Source organism: Ixodes scapularis, unplaced genomic scaffold (genome assembly GCF_016920785.2).
Source record: "Ixodes scapularis isolate PalLabHiFi unplaced genomic scaffold, ASM1692078v2 PGA_scaffold1__304_contigs__length_218370807, whole genome shotgun sequence".
In the NCBI taxonomy this organism is placed as follows: Eukaryota; Metazoa; Arthropoda; class Arachnida; order Ixodida; family Ixodidae; genus Ixodes; species Ixodes scapularis.
In genome coordinates, this window is record NW_024609846.1 from 24,654,251 (window position 1) to 24,670,748 (window position 16,498).

Here is a 16,498-nt window from a genome sequence, read left to right on the forward strand (position 1 = left end):
AGGCGCAGTCAACCCACGTTGGAAGGCAACGAGCGCATCCTGACCTCCGAAGGAGACGCCGTCCTGCCGGTGACTGTTCGGAATGCAAGTTCGTCTGCTTCTTTTGCAGGTGTTGTGATGACGTCAGAAAGACGCCGAGCTGTGATTGGCCCTGATTGAAGGATAGTGGGTAGACCTCAAAGCAACGTTACTAGATTACCTCAGTTGTGGAACTCAAGCGGAAGGGGGTACCCCCCCTCACTCACTTCGATCCGCCAAGTGCAGAGCCGTATTCGCGACTCCAGCAAAACGGACGCCACCAAGCGGGAAAACCGGGAACCAGCCGGTCCAGGTCGCTCCGCGCCCCTCCGCGTCTCTTTCGCGGACACGTGTTGTCGGCGCGGGGGCGAACAATGTAATTTGACGAAGGTCCGAAAGTTTGCATGAGTGTTCATTAGTGTGGTGAAGCCTCAGTAGGTTCTTTCCTTCCATCACGTGTTTGAAAGCCCGTTTTCTCCACAACACACGGTCGCGTGCTTTCGATTTCCTGGATGGGGAGGAATCACGGAAAAACGTTTCGATTTCTTGTCTGTCTCGAATCACATTCAAAGTAACGACTACTTGGTAACTGATAAGGAGTTTCTTTATGAGGATGTAGAACAGTGGACTGAGGACGACAGACGAGGTGTTAGACTGGAGGGAACACCAACGTTGCAGTCAAGTGAATGGGAAGGTTCGACAGCTGCTTTTCTTGAGTTTGGTTGTGTTTGATTAGCTTCAAGTTTGTGCCACCCACGCCGGTCGGTGCGTTGGCTATTCATCTTGGCTGATTTTCGCCGAAAAAGCCTCTGAACCACACTGAAGGAGTTCGGCTGATTTCGCAATTACTTGATTCAGAAAAACCTGCTCGCTGCATATGATTAATGAGGGAAATTATCTGCTTTCAAAAGGCAGAGGACGCGTCTCGCAAAGTTAGGAGCTGTCACGGCATTGTGATCTATCGCTATTCTAATATTTATATTATACCCCCGTCGAAGCCATCAGCAATATATGTCTTCATTGCTCAGGTTTACCGGCCACGCAAAAAGCTCATTTTCTCCGTTCAGGATTCGAGGTCAAGTTAAATGCAGAGAGGTTCTGCGTGAATCTCCGAAGAAGACTCTCTTCAGTTCGCCCGCATTGGTCTCCGTGCTACCGGCTAGGACCATTCGGTTAAGTTTAAGTAGTATCTCTCTGTCCGTCAAATATAATTCAGCAGTTCATCTAATAGCTAGTCAACTAAGCTCATATTTCAACCCAAAGATTAAACTAATATCGCTTTAGTGGGACAGTTCGTAATATAATTCATAACCCGCTCGTCAAAATGACTTCTCGATTGCTACTAAAACCAGAATTGAAATACGAGTATCAGCTGAGTAGTGGGGCGCCAGCGGGTTAAAATGCTCCTCGGCTCAAGAAGCGCTCGCTCAGTTTTCGTAATTTTCCTGCAGCCTGTGTTGTTGACCGCACAAAACGTCGATTTCGCGGACAGATAAGTCGCATGGTCGAGGCATGCGAGTTAGCTGAAAATTGCTCTCGGTGGAACAATTCTGTAGTCATCGCCACTTTCCTTAGATGATCAAAACTGATTAAAGTCTATTACCGTCTCTCCGGAGCCCATAGTTTCGGTTTTGAACGAAATCTCCGAAACGGAAGTTTGACATGAAAAGAGCAAAAAACATCGGGAAAACAAAACTATGCGTTGCAAGTTTATCTGCTCCGGCTAGACTTAACTATCTCAGTTCAGATACCTATAAAATTTGGCATTAAACAAAATAAAATATGTTAAATTGAATGCGCCACCCGTTCAGGCAGCCCGGCCGAGCCGACGCGACCTGGACTAGAGCACTATATAGCTCCTACGGAGCAGAGTAGCGCAATCCTTTGAACCCCGTGTGTTGCCGACAACATGGCCGACAGAGCGGCTCGGCGCGAGTCACGTGGTACTCAGGGTTCCAGGAGGCGGCCCGCCCTATGGGAGAATACATGGAGATCGACATAACACGGCTGATTAAAAAACTAACGGCGAGTTCACATTTTTCAAAACTAGCCTGTCATGAAGTTAGTAAAGCGTTAAACACTTTATCAAAGTTTTAATAATATCGGATGCGTGTGCAAATTTTAAGAAGGCAATTTCCAAGGCAATGGCGTTTGAAGCAGACGATTTTTGCTCGCAGCGGAGATGGGCTTTTCGGGTTGGCCGGAGCGGGTCACGTGAATGGTATGACGTCGCCGCGTCGTCTGCTGCATGATGCCGCTCAGGCAATTTTTAAAAAAAAGTTACGTCCTTGTATGGCACAAAACTTATCGCATATTATTCTAAAATGTTTCATTATTATGTCAAAAATGATTTCCATTCCGCACATCCCCACAAAACTGAAGAAACAACGATTTTCTCCCGTTCCACATGCATTTCTGACCGCAGTTGGAACCTCCGGGCGTTCGCCGCTAGTCGCCGAGAGACGGCGTTCTAGATTGCGCTACTCTGCTCCGAAGGAGCTATATAGTGCTCTAACCTGGACGACCTGGACTCAGCCGCCATGTTTGTTTGGTGGTGGCGCCCCCTATAGGTCGCTGGAGTCGCGAATATGGGGAGAGTTTGGTCAGTCTATGATCTCGCCGCCGTAACGCTCTCCTCCCAAGTGAGCCAATCAGCACGCGGCGTACAGCGAGAGGCTTGAGCGCATGCGCGTGAACTCCCGGCTGCTCTCACCTGAGTGGGGAGGGCCGCCATCTTCAATCATTCTCCCGGCGGAATGCGTGGAATCGGCATCTAAATCTCGATTATTGCCTTTTATATCGCTGGCTCTGGCGAGCAAATGACATTCTGTTATTCGTCGGTGGGTTAAAAAGCTAATCAATGAAGATTTTTCGGCGTATGGCCGAAAACTTTTATTCAGGCGAAAAAGAAGTCGGCCCGTAGCAGACGACGCGTAGCCTCAGCAGTGCTCTTCTCCGGCCAGTCTCCGACAGCGTTGCTAAAAAATGGCGGTCGTCTCCTCTCTGCTCCCTTCTTTCTCTCTCGCTCCTTCGGCGCTCTCCTCCATTTACTTTTCTCCTCCCGCAGCCCGCTAAGCACCCGGATAGCGCTCCGTAATCCGCCACAAGACCTTGAAGGCTGCGAGTCAGTTACTCGAGCTGCCACCAGTTGGCGCGCCCTTCGCGCGCTTTCCGGGCCGCCATAGCCGACCTTCAGTTTCTCGCCGTTGCTCCGCGTTGTGTGCTGCACAGGCCACTACCGAAGCTTCGTTTTCGTGTTCATTTACGTTCCGCGTTGAAATCTTGCACTTTCTTTGGGTCTTTCCGCTATTTAGAACTTTCATTTAATCATTTGATATTTATATTTCGACATAGCTCTTGTATTTTCTTATTTATGAAATGGAATCGGACAGCGAATGGGTCAACGATAATCATGATTCTTCAGTGACCATGTAAGTCCATCCCATTCTTACGTTTTTGTCGCTAATAAAGGGCAGTCAACACTATTGCGACACATGTAAAGTGACTGACGCAGTAAGGCTATCGCAGTCGTGCTTCTCGCTGCATGTGCGCGCTCGTTTCCGTAAAGCCGACCCGCATGTAAGCGATTTAGCGTGCGACGAGACGAGCGACGGAGATTTTTTTTTTTTTACTTACAAATACTGTCGCCTGTTGCATCGCTCGTTTTTTTGGGGTTTTTAAGAAACGTCGCTCACCGTCTTGGTCGCTTGCTCCGTCACTTCCATGCGGTTTTCCTCGTCGCGCGACTGACTGAGCGACAGCAAAGCGGGTCGCCGTCGCATATCTGGTCGCTCGTCAAATCGCTTACATGTGGTTTATACTCAACTAATTTCCATGCACACAGCAATGAACCATTGGCGCCTCGATATTAAGTATAAACCGCGTGCAAGCGATTCGGCGAGCAACGGGACAAGCGACGGTGACCCCCTTCGCTGTCGCTCGGGCAGTCGCGCGACGAGGCAAACCGCATGGAAGCGACGGGAGCAAGCGACCAAGACGGTGAGCGACGTTTTCTAGAAACCCAAAAAACCGAGCGATGCGACAGGCGACAGTGAGAAATCTTCGTCGCTGACTCTCGTCGTTGTCGCCGTCGCTCGTCTCGTCGCACGCTAAATCGCTTACATGCGGGTCGGCTTTACGGAAACAAGCGCGCACATGCAGCGAAAAGCACGACTGGATAGCCTTACTGCGTCAGTTGAAATTTGCATATGTCGCAATGGTGTTGACTGCCTTTATTAGCGAGAAAAACGTTAGAATGGGATGAACTTACATGGGCTCTGAAGCCATAATCGTGTATCGTTGATCCGTTCGCTGTCCGATTCCATTTCATAAATAAGAAAATACAAGAGATATGTTGAAATATAGATATCAAATGATTAAATGAAAGCCCGAAATATCGAAAAGACCTAAAGAAAACACACGATTTCAACGCGGAACGTAAAAGAACGCGAAAACTAAAGCTCCGGTTGGGGCCGGTGCAGCACACAACGCGGAGGAACGGCGAGAAACTGAAGGGCGGCTATGGCGGCAGGGTCACGTGACGCCAAGATGGCGGCGCCCATGAAATGTTGCCTGGCAGCGCGCATGCGCAGCTGCGGCGTTTTCTTCGGGTATACCGTAGCGGAGGAGAAAAACGATCTACTACAACTCCCTAATTCCCTATTGATAACCGGCTATCGTGTTAAAGGGGTCATGACACGATGTTTCAACTTTTTCCTTCATAGCTATGCTCCTCAATCACAGATCGCGCATTGTACCACACAGTTCAAGACGGAAACAAGGGACTCGCCTCTTGCTCTTGACTCGCCTCTTGCAAGACGGAAACAAGGGCGGAGAATGAGCGTTCGGCGATGCTCTCATTTAGTTTGTAATGTACATGGTGTCAGAAAAGAAAATTTACACGCTAAAATATTTCGCAAAAATCAAAAACTTGACGTATCTTGTAGCAACTTTCTTTAAAAATGTCTTTAACTGGTCACATGGTTCTGCTGAAATTTCAAGTCGGAACTCCGAGTAAAAAGAAAATTATAACTGATTTTTTCAACGGCGGAGCGGCACCTGTCGGGGAGACACCGAACGACGGCCATATTTTTTTGCCTTATCCAGAGACATGCGCTACAGATTTACTGGACGCTGAATGAACGAAAAAACGCGTTTTTATCCGAGTTTTTGCTTGCGTGGGATACTTGCCAAAATAAAGTGGTTTGGGTTTGCAGTTAAGTTTCACTGTGCAAAAATTTCACGCCATAAATTCGAATAAATAAAACCGCCAATGTCTGCTCCAGAAATGACGCACCTTCGTCTCCAACGGTTTTTGTTTCGTGCATCGTCCGCTTTCGCAGTTTGATGTTCGTGCTCTTGCCTCAGTGCGTTAACTTCATTTGTTATCGCTGTTTTTTTTTTTTTTTTTTTTTTTTTGTTCAACGCTTTACCATGCGACAACTGAGCTCCAGGGAGAGGTTCCAGGTACGTTCTGTGGTACACAACAACTGGAAGCTTCAAGCACGTCCGTACAAAGTGTCGGGCCGCCTTCAACAGAAGACCACCCTCTCAGCCAACTATCATCAAGTGGGTGACAAGGTATGCCCAAGGCGGGAACATGACAAACAAGTCTCCGAACCTTGTTGAAACGTCGCCGAAACGAAGAGCAGCAAGCCGTTCTCGACGCTTTCGACGCGCAGCCCCACCTCTCGATCAGGCGTGCTGCGATCGTCAGCTCTACCTAAAGCCCGGTTCACACAGTTGCGTTTGACTGCGTTGCGGCAGCGAGACACCAGGACATCCCTGCTGCTTATATCACGTGCCAAGAAGATTCCTTGAATTGGATTCCACGCTTCATACGAAGCACAGATGTGCCGGTGACTCGCTTTCGGTTCTCGCCGCAACGCAGTCAAACACACTCAAACGCAAGTGTCTGAACCGGCCTTAAGCCGGTGCTTCGTGTGGCGGGTGCTTCGCCGGCGAATGCACCCGTTCAAAGTGCAGCTCCTGCACGAACTGAAGCCGGAGGACTATGCACGGCGAGTGCAGTTTTGTGAGGACGAGCTGGCGCGGATTCAGGCTAACCCCAGCCACCTGCAATTCCTCGTGTTTACAGACGAGTCAGTCTTTCATCTCGACGGCCGCGTCAACGAGCAGAACTGCAGGTTGTGGTCTGCCACGAACCCGCATTGGTCAACCGAACATGCAGTTCAGTCGCCAAAAGTCGTCGTGTGGTGCGGCATTTGGTGAGAGGGTGTCGTCGGCCCGTTCTTTTTCGATTCGACGGTGACCGGTGACACGTACCTCAAGATGCTGGAAGAACAGATTTTGTCGGAGCTGGAAACTGCACATATGCGACGCGAAGTTTGCATCTTCCAGCAGGATGGGGCCCCTCCCCACTATGCGAGCGATGTGAGAGCTTGGCTCAACAACATGTTTCCCGGGAGATGGGTGGGCCGCGGCTCTCCAACCATGGCTTGGGCTCGTCGGTCTCCAGACCTCACCCACTGCTATTTTTTATTTATTTTTTTTTTTTTTTGGGGGGGGGGGGGGGGGGTACGTGAATGCCCAAGTGTACGTTCGGCGACCGAGGACCATCCCAGATCTGAGAGAACACATCATCGACGCGTTCGAGACGATCAGTGACGACATGCGGGAGGCCGTCTTCCAGGACTACGAGAGGAGTCTTGAAAAATGCATCGAAGTTCGTGGCGGGCACGTCGAGCTGGGGGTCTAGCCGTTTTTGTTTTGTTTTTCTTCCGAGTGTACGTGCGTGTGAATGAGGCATTTGACCGCAACTACGGAGACCGCAGTTCATATTTCAACGGCTCTTTTCAGAGCCACCAAATCGCTGCCTTATCGGGCGCACTCCTGGCTGCCTCTCGTGTCTCTTTCAAACGTCAAACTGCGAAAGCAGACGATGCACGAAACAAGAACCGTCGGAGACGAAGGTAAGGTACGTAATTTCTGGAGCAGACAATAGGGAGTTTTAGAAGAGCGCACGCTAAAGCTTTGCGTACGCAAAGAATAGCGTCATCGCCACTGCGCATGCTCCGAACGCAAACCAGGTTTCGCGCTTTGCGTGCGCAATTTTAGCGTGCGCTATTTCTCGGAAATAGCGTGCGTACGCAAGGAGTCTTTGCGCTTCTCCAAGGAGGATTCGTGATGAGAAGTTGGCTTAAGCCGCTTAAGCCAAGACGAGCAGAGTTAAAAAAATGGCGGCTCCCAGGATTATGTCGGCGGCTACTTTGGCGGTGTCGTGAGTGCGACGTCGGCGGCATCCTCGCGACTGCGATTTTCAGTACGAAACGAAATTGTACTCGGTTTGGCCACGATCACCCACAGCTTGATGCTTGTGACGCGCGAACATTTCTCGGCGAAGGTACGATATGCGAAGGTCAGCACACGAGACCTCTCTTGCCGAGGCGACGCAAGCGGACACGACCGGTCAACCGCTCGCGTCGCATTCTCATGTTTAAACAAATCTAAAATGGTACTCTAAACCAAAAAACTTGTTTTTTCTAAAGTTACAGCATTTCGTTTGTGAAATAAAAATTGTGACTGTATCTTGGTGGCGTCGCAAGCGCGAGATGCTTGGGCTTTTGCGTCGCGACGGAGAAACGCTATTCTAAAACTCTCTCGCGTCGCGTGCGCTAATACAAGCGCTAAATTTAGCGCTAGCGTTCGCTAAAATTGCGTACGTTATTCTAAAACTCCCTAATAGGGAGTTTTAGAATATCGCACGCTAAAGCTTTGCGTACGGAAAGAATAGCGTCGTCGCCACTGCGCATGCTCCGAACGCAAACCAGGTTTTGCGCTTTGCGTGCGCAATTTTAGCGCGCGCTATTTCTCGAAAATAGCGTGCGTACGCAAAGAGTCTTTGCGCTTCTCCTAGGAGGATTCGTGATGAGAAGTTGGCTAAAGCCAAGACGAGCACAGTTAAAAAAAAGGGCGGCTTCCAGGATTATGTCGGCGGCTGCTTTGGCGGCGTCGTGAGTGCGACGTCGGCGGCATCCTCGCGACTGCAATTTTCAATACAGGACGACATTGTACTCGGTTTGGCAGTGATCACCGGCAACTTGATACTTGCGACGCGCGAACATTTCACGGCGAAGGAACGATGTGCGAAGGTCAGTACACGAGACCTCTCTTCCCAAGGCGACGCAAGCGGACACGACCCGTCAACCGCTCGCGTCGTGTTCTCATGTTTAAACAAATTAAAATGCTACTCTGGACCAAAAAACTCGTTTTCTTTTGAAGTTACATCATTTCGTGTATGAAATAAAAATGTGTCTGTATCTTGGTGGCGTCGCAAGCGCGAGATGCTTGGGCTTTTGCGTCGCGGCGGAGAAACGCTATTCTAAAACTCCCCTGCGTCGCGTGCGCTAATACAAGCGCTAAATTTAGCGCTAACGTGCGCTAAAATTGCGTACGTTATTCTAAAACTCCCTAATAGGGAGTTTTAGAATAACGTGCGCTATTTTAGCGCACGCTAGCGCTAAATTTAGCGCTTGTATTAGCGCCCGCGACGCAAGAGAATAGGGAGTTTTCGTAGACGGCGCTACCCCCTCCGCTAAGCGTTCCGCAACGAAGAAGTCGCTACTGCGCCTGCGCGCCGATAGCCTTGACTGTGGAGTTCCCGCTATCGTAGCGGATTGCGGAGGGCCTTGCGGGACGGCGAAAACGATCTACGAAAACTCCCTAGTTTTAGAATAGCGTTTCTCCGTCACGACGCAAAAGCCAACCATCTCGCGCTTGTGACGCCACCAAGATACAGTCATAATTTTTATTTCACACACGAAATGCTGTAACTTTAGAAAGAAACAAGTTTTTTTGGTCCAGAGTACCAGTTTAGATTTGTTTAAACACGACAAAGCGACGCGAGCGATTGACCGGTCGTGCCCGCTTGCGTCGCCTCGGCAAGAGAGGTCTCGGTACTGACCTTCGCACATCGTACCTTCGCCGAGAAGTGTTCGCGCGTCGCAAGCATCATGTTGCCGGAGATCGTTGCCAAACCGAGTACAGTTTCGTCTCGTATCGAAAATCGCAGTCGCAAGGATGCCGCCGAACTCGCACTCACGACGCCGCCACAGCAGCCGCCGACATAATCTTGGAAGCCGCCATTTTTTCTTAACTCCGCTCGTCTTGGCTTTAGCCAACTTCTCATCATGAATCCTCCTTGGAGAAGCGCTATTTCCCAGAAATAGCGCACGCTAAAATTGCGCACGCAAAGCGCAAAACCTGGTTTGCGTTCGGAGCATGCGCAGTGGCGACGACGCTATTCTTTGCGTGCGCAAAGCTTTAGCGTGCGCTATTCTAAAACTCCCTAATAGGGAGTTTTAGAATAACGCACGCTAAAGCTTTGCGTACGCAAAGAATAGCGTCGTAGCCACTGCGCATGCTCCGAACGCAAACCACGTTTTGCGCTTTGCGTGCGCAATTTTAGCGTGCGCTATTTCTCGGAAATAGCGTGCGTACGCAAAGAGTCTTTGCGCTTCTCCAAGCAGGATTCGTGATGAGAAGTTGGCTAAAGCCAAGACGAGCACAGTTTAAAAAAAATGGCGGCTTCCAGGATTATGTCGGCCAAGGAGGTTAGAAGTACTAGGAGGGGGCACGTTGCAATATTGGTGAAGCCTAGTCATAAAAAGTTTAAACGATTTTGTGCCCAGCGTGACCGCAGATCTCTCTGTCGATTGGTGCGCGTGACATGTCACGTGTGAGATGGATGGTTGATGGTAGCAGAGCTCCTTGCAGGCTTGCGCGCGCTCCGTCCGGTAGGTTTTATCAGATCGAAGGCTACACTGTGGTGTATTCTAGTACTAGCTAGTACCCCATAGCAAGACGAAGGCTAGCTACGGTCACGTGAAGTGGTCACGTTGGCATGGTAAGTGAGGAGAGTAAGGAGGAAAATGAGAAAGAGGCGAGGCGTCAAGGGAGCATGGCTTGTGGAGGCTACGCGGCCGACGTCATGCCTTCTATCCTCCTTGATGTCGGCGGCTGCTTTGGCGGTGTCGTGAGTAGGGGTGTCGCGAACTTTTGTCGAACCAGATTTTTAGGTCGAACTTTCGGGGTTCGACTGGGTCGACCGGTTCGACGAACCTTCGAACTTTTCAACAAATTCGACCGGTTCGACTTTGTGGACAATGTGGCCAGACCTTGATACAAGCATGTCTAGGTTTGGAGAATGTTTTTTTAAGAAAAGGGTTATTTTATTTTATAAATGGTTGCAATTAAAAGAAACTAATTCTAATCACTGAAGAGGTTAATAAATTAATTTTTTTTGTACTGTATTAAGTGAAATAACCAATCAGCGCTGCCCTTAATTTATTTCTTAGCCATTACCATCCAATCCAAAGCCAACTGGCCAGCCTGTCGCGCATGCGCACACGAGTCGAACCTCAATACAAGGTTTGTCGAATTTTCCACTAAAGGTTCGAAAAAGTCGAACCTGGTCGAACTCGAACCTCGGCCGGTTCGCGACACCCCTAGTCGTGAGTGCGACGTCGGCGGCATCCTCGCGACTGCAATTTTCAATACGGGACGACATTGCACTCGGTTCGGCAACGATCACCGGTAACTTGATGCTTGTGATGCGCGAACATTTCTCGGGGAAAGTCCGATGTGCGAAGGTCAGTACACGAGACCTCTCTTGCCGAGGCGACGCAAGCGGACACGACCGGTCAACCGCTCGCGTCGCACTCTCATGTTTAAACAAATCCATAATGGTACTCTGGACCAAAAGCACTTGTTTTTTTCTAAAGTTACAGCATTTCGTGTGTAAAATAAAAATTGTGACTGTATCACTGGTGGCGTCGCAAGCGCGAGATGCTTGGGCTTCTGCGTCGCGACGGAGAAACGCTATTCTAAAACTCTCTTGCGTCGCGCGCGCTAATACAAGCGCTAAATTTAGCGCTAGCGTGCGCTAAAATTGCGTACGTTATTCTAAAACTCCCCATGGCGGTTTTATTTATTCGTATTTATGGCGTGACACTTTCTGCACAGTGAAACTAAGTAAGAGGCTGTGGTGGAGTGAAACTTAGTGAAACTTAACTGAAAACCCAAACAACTTTATTTTGGCAAGTATCCCACGCAATCAAAAACTCGGATAAAAACGCGCTTTTTCGTTCATTCAGCGTACCGTTACTGTATGGTGCCTGGATCGCGTCTTTGGTGTGTTTAGCGTGCTATACACTCCGTGCGACGCGACCGGCGCGCCGCCGCGCGGCCGTTACCGAAGGTAGGCAGTGAGAGCCCCACCGAAACGAACCCGCGCCGCGTAGGTTGGTACGCATTGAAGTCGGAGCGTTGCGGTTACGCTGCGTTCACAGCATGAAGTGCTTGCTGCCTGTGCTGCGTTATTAAGTGCTTCAATAGTTATGCGTCGTATCTCGTGGGGACGAAGTTTCACAGTTTTTCACCTCGACGACGTTTTGTGGGACAGCGACCGCGATGGACCCATGCCGTACGACGCGAGAAATTTGGTCTCCCGATCATGTCTGCCACTATGTCGGTACTGCTGACTTATTCTACACTGCCGCTTTGCGCTCTGCGTTTGTCTTCGCACCAGTAACGCCAACATATCTCAGCTCGAACTGAAATGCCATTCCACACTCGTGGGTATGAGATGCGAATTTCGTTGAAGGAATGCCCTCGAAAGAAGTTTTGTCCCCATCGTACGTGTCGATGATTTTTCCGGACCAGTATGGCACGCAGTCTGTACTTCATGAAGAAAGATTCAAACGGTACAAAAAGTGACAAATATGAATCTAAGGAAAACTACAATGAAACTTGAAATCTCTGGACAATCGATGTTTGACAATGAAAGTTTATGTGGTGTGCTTTCTTTTCTAATCAGCCTCCTTTTGGATGTGGAAACGCTGACAACCCGAGTCTTGAAGACAACAATTTTTTTTTTCGGCTTTAGAGCCACTTATCGCAAAGTTGTTCAAACTGGAAGTACCGTCCCACTGGTCCCTTCCTACCTGTAAAGTGTGCACCTTCCGGCCATGATGAGTGGTATTCTCTTGGCAGCATTTGACGGTCAAAAATGGTTCCCATTTAGTTACGCCGGCCAAAAATATTTCCACCTGGTTAAACTATGCCATCTCTTTTAGGTATAATAATTGTTTTGTCAAGTTACGGTTGTCCAAGTACCCGTGTGCCGAAAATCAGCACCTCGCACAACCAGATTACTACATAACAGCTCACCGCAAAAGCCTTTGACGGCCAAACCGTGTGTTGGCCGGCAACTTAGTTTTCTCGGTTTGGAAGCCACCTTCCGTAAAGTTGTTTCAAGTGGAAGTACAGTGCACTAGTCCCTTCCTACCTGTAAAGTCTCCATCTCCCTCGACAAGTGGTATTCTCTTGACAGCCTTTTCACAGTAAAAACCGTTTCCCATTCAGTTACGCCGCCCAAACCAAATTTCCACCTGGTTTCCCTATGCCACCTATTTTTGCTATTATAACTGTTGTGTCAAGTTACGGTCATGTCCAAGAACCTGCGTGTCTAAATCTGCACTTCGCACAGCCCGGTTATAACACAACATTTTTTGTGTCCATTATGGGATATTCCTGACGGCTTTATTACTTTATTCGTTCGAACCATAACTTTCACACTTGCTGTCTTAATAAAACTTGGCCCACTTAGTGCACGAATTTAGTGAACATCTCACTCGCCTCCAAATATCATCGACCCACCAACTTTACAGCGACGAGCGAAACAAATTTCCCACTGAGAGCGATTACGGTGGCGGCCATCTTGCTTTTCGGAAAATTGCCCAAACCCCTTTTTCGACCGCAACTAGAGAAATTTTCCCTATTGACGATTTAAACTTAATATATAAGAAGAGGAGAATAGCTAAATGCCCTTCTTAAATCTGCCCCAGCACTCATGCAACGTCATCCTCAACTTATTGGCTTAAAAAGCAAAAGTTCCGCCCGTGCGCGCTTCCGCCGCCACAGCTTCGCACGCGAAAAGGCGCCGCAGGCTGCTGAGCGCGCCTCGCTGTCGAACGCCAGCTCCTCCGCTAGCGGCGCTACGCGCGTTTTTCAAAGCGCCCCCTATAGTTCCCGCACGGAGTGTATACCGCCCACATAGAGTTATTATAGTGTACGCTAGAGGTTCAAGTGGCGCTAGTGTGCTGACGCAAATTGAAGCAGACAGCAACCAGTCGAAAACTGACTTCCGGTAATGCATTCCTATGGGGAAAAAATGAGTGCATTTTCTCCCTACGCTCGATCATAAGAGCAAATATCCCAAATAATTCGTACGTACTAGGTAGTTTGGAACATTTCTCAGTCAGGCCGACGAAAGAATTGGTCAGTTACGGCGTTTTTCTCTCGAATTCATCGCACTAAAAACGGTGCTAAAACGGCTTCGTACGTGTATTTATGTGCACTGTCGGACACTGTTAGCGCGAACACGACGTCGGCGATTTCCAGCATGAGGGATATACATACCAAACGAACGAAGGACATCTGGAAAATCAAGAGCGGCGGCAAGAACTACGCAGCAACACCGGATCAGTAACTCGCAGTGCATGTACGATCAAAATAAGTTGAAGGCCACGCAATCTATTCCGATATTAAATAAGTAAGTACCGCTTTATTCTTTCTGTCCTGAGCGAAGCTGTGTGTTCTACGTTCACAATAACACCCGCGCGCTAGACATCTTTGAGAACAAGTGCGCGATAAAAGCTGCCCGGTAAAGAAAACTAGAGAAAACAATACGAAGAGACACCTTTCATATCCCACGGACTTTATTCTCTTCGTTGAAGGTTTTTATCCGCTCATGCACGACGGGATCATTTTCATATGGTGACAGGACTGGCATATTATCAATATATAAGCGTCACCGGAATGCTGGCGCGCCTTGAACAACACTCAATATTCGTTTCAATTGTAATTTTGCTTTGAATCGTCGCTTGTTTTTACACACCTGCTGCCGAACACACGTTTGGGACTGAAATGCAGCGAAGTTAAACATCGCTCACTGATGAAGAAAAATGCGCTAACTAAAGCAATTACACTTTTGCAGTGTTAATCAAGGTACATACTATTCGGTACGACCCAAATAACCAAAATGTTCCGTGTTATTTTCCGGTGAAGAGACAAACTGCACGCGCATTTTCCCATAGGAATGCACGGGAGCACTGCAAAAGAAGACTGGTTGCTGTCTGCTTCAATTTGCGTCACGGAAGTCGTGTAGACACTAGCGCCAGTTGAACCTCTAGCGTACATTATAATAACTCTATGACCGCCCATACATCAAAAGTGGTCCCCAAGTGGCAACAAATGACGTCACCGAAGCCGCAGTGTCATGTTGTAAAGCCCCTTGATAAAGGCGTTTTTTACAAGTACCGCCAACCATTGTTGTGGAAATGCGCGAGACACGTGCCACGAGCGGGTGCTCCGCCGCCATTCGCTTCCTAGGGCCGCTCATTTCAGTGCTGCGCCGCCATTTGCTTCAAAGGGCCGCTCGAGACACGGGCCACGTGCGCTCGCGCATTTGACGCTACTTGCAAGACAAACAGAAACATATCGAGGGGCTTTATCATGTTGTTGCCTGTCGCGATCCTGGCGGTTGGCCGTAGAAATGCTGGCGAAAAGCACGAGCGAACGCGAGCGTCGCTCTCGTCACGGCGTCCCAGGAGTCCCAACTTCCGGCTGCTGTATCTTCCGTGGACACTGGAAAGCGGCGTTCAGCAGAACAGGCGTCTGCCACATACACCTCAGCTATTGGGACGCCGCCAGGATCGCGACCGGCGACAGCATGACACTTCTATGACGTCATCAGGCGGAAATCGAGGGACCACTTTTTTGGCTGCGGTAAACACACCAGTCGGAGACGCGTTCCAGGCACCTGGAACGCGCCTCCAACTGAACGTAAAGGACACATGCAAAAGAAAAAAAAATTTTTTTAGACAGCTTAGATGGAAAAAGTATGTCATAAAACGATGTTACAACGAAGAAAAAAAATTTAGAGCTATATTTACGGTGCTGTACGAATTTGTAGTTGGCGCTCGCGGGAGCCGCCGCTGGTCACGTGGTAGGCCCGCGCGCCGCCGCGCTGCGTCGCCGCGCGTTGAAGGAACGCCGCTTCAACGCGTTTCTCCACGCCGCCGTCGCCCAAGTTCGTCTGCTTCGGGGCGCCGCCGCCGTCGTCTGACCGGCGCACAGGTTATCACGTCTGCTTGCGCTTTTTCAGGAGTTTCCTTTGGGCTCTAAAAGTTACTTATTTATCTTAGTTTTTTGTTATACTTCAAACAAAGATGAATAAGTTACTTTTAGAGGCCATAGGAAGCTTCCGAAAGAGCGCAAGCACCACGTGACAAATATGGGCCCGTCAAGGGCCACTTTTCCGCGGCGCCCGGCGGCGCCAACTACAAATTCGTATAGCGCCGTAAATATAACTCTAAAAATTTTGTTTCGTGGTTGTAAAATTGTTTTATGATATCCTTTTTCTATCTAGGCTGTTAAAAAAAAAAATGTTTTTTCCTTTTCATGTGTCCTTTACGTCCAGTCTCTGCTCTCCGTCCAGTTAAAGGGGCCCTCCGGAGCGTTCTGCGATGGTCTATTTATGGCGGTAACTTAATCTACAGGCCCTAAGGACCCTAAAAATCATAAAATTACGGTCATGCGCGGCGGATTTCCCTATTAAAGTTGCTATCAAAGTCCCCGGCACGCTCCCCTTCCTGAGATGACCCCGGAAAACGGGAGGGGCATCTCTTTACGCGTCAGCCAATAGCAAGCGAAGGATTCCGGCGTCACTGCGCGTCACCAACGCGGCCCACCGCCGACCCGCGGAGGAATCTTTCGAACACGCGCGGACCGTCGTCAAGGGACCCGGACTTTGTGTTCGGCAGTCGTCGTTCGTCGCACCGCACCGTTGCGCTGCTACTGCAATACGCAGTCGCATCCCACAGATGACAAGGAAAAGTTTGACTCGTTTACGTGGAAGGATCGCAAAGCTGGCTTCGGAGTCGGGATACACGGGAAGAAGGAACATGCGTCCCGCAAACGTACGCCCGCAGACGCTCCGGGAAGCAGACGAGCCGACGCGCCGACGCATCACCCCCTAGCAACAAGCTTGCGGGGAGAAAACATAGTTCGCTGGTTTTGGAGCGATAATTGCGGACTATGTTTCCTGCACCACAATCAGTTTACGTTTTTCTCAAACTCTAATTTACAACGAGCTTAAAAAGTTTTGCAATAATAACGTTCGCATTCACCGCGAGATGCAGCATTTCCATTGGTCAAGTTTTAGCGATGGGCAGGGAATGGGGGATTGTCTTCCAAGAGAAAATAGTCCCGATATATTTCTTCTGCCATCTGCTTAATAAACGGTTTTGTAATCTAAAACTTTTTATACATATTAACTTGCACTTACTATGCAATATAACAACATAAACAGACGATCCGCTGAAAGCTCCGGAGGGCCCCTTTAAGGCCCCTGTATACTGAAAGGTAGTGCAAACCATTGTCTGAAATGGGGAAGAGA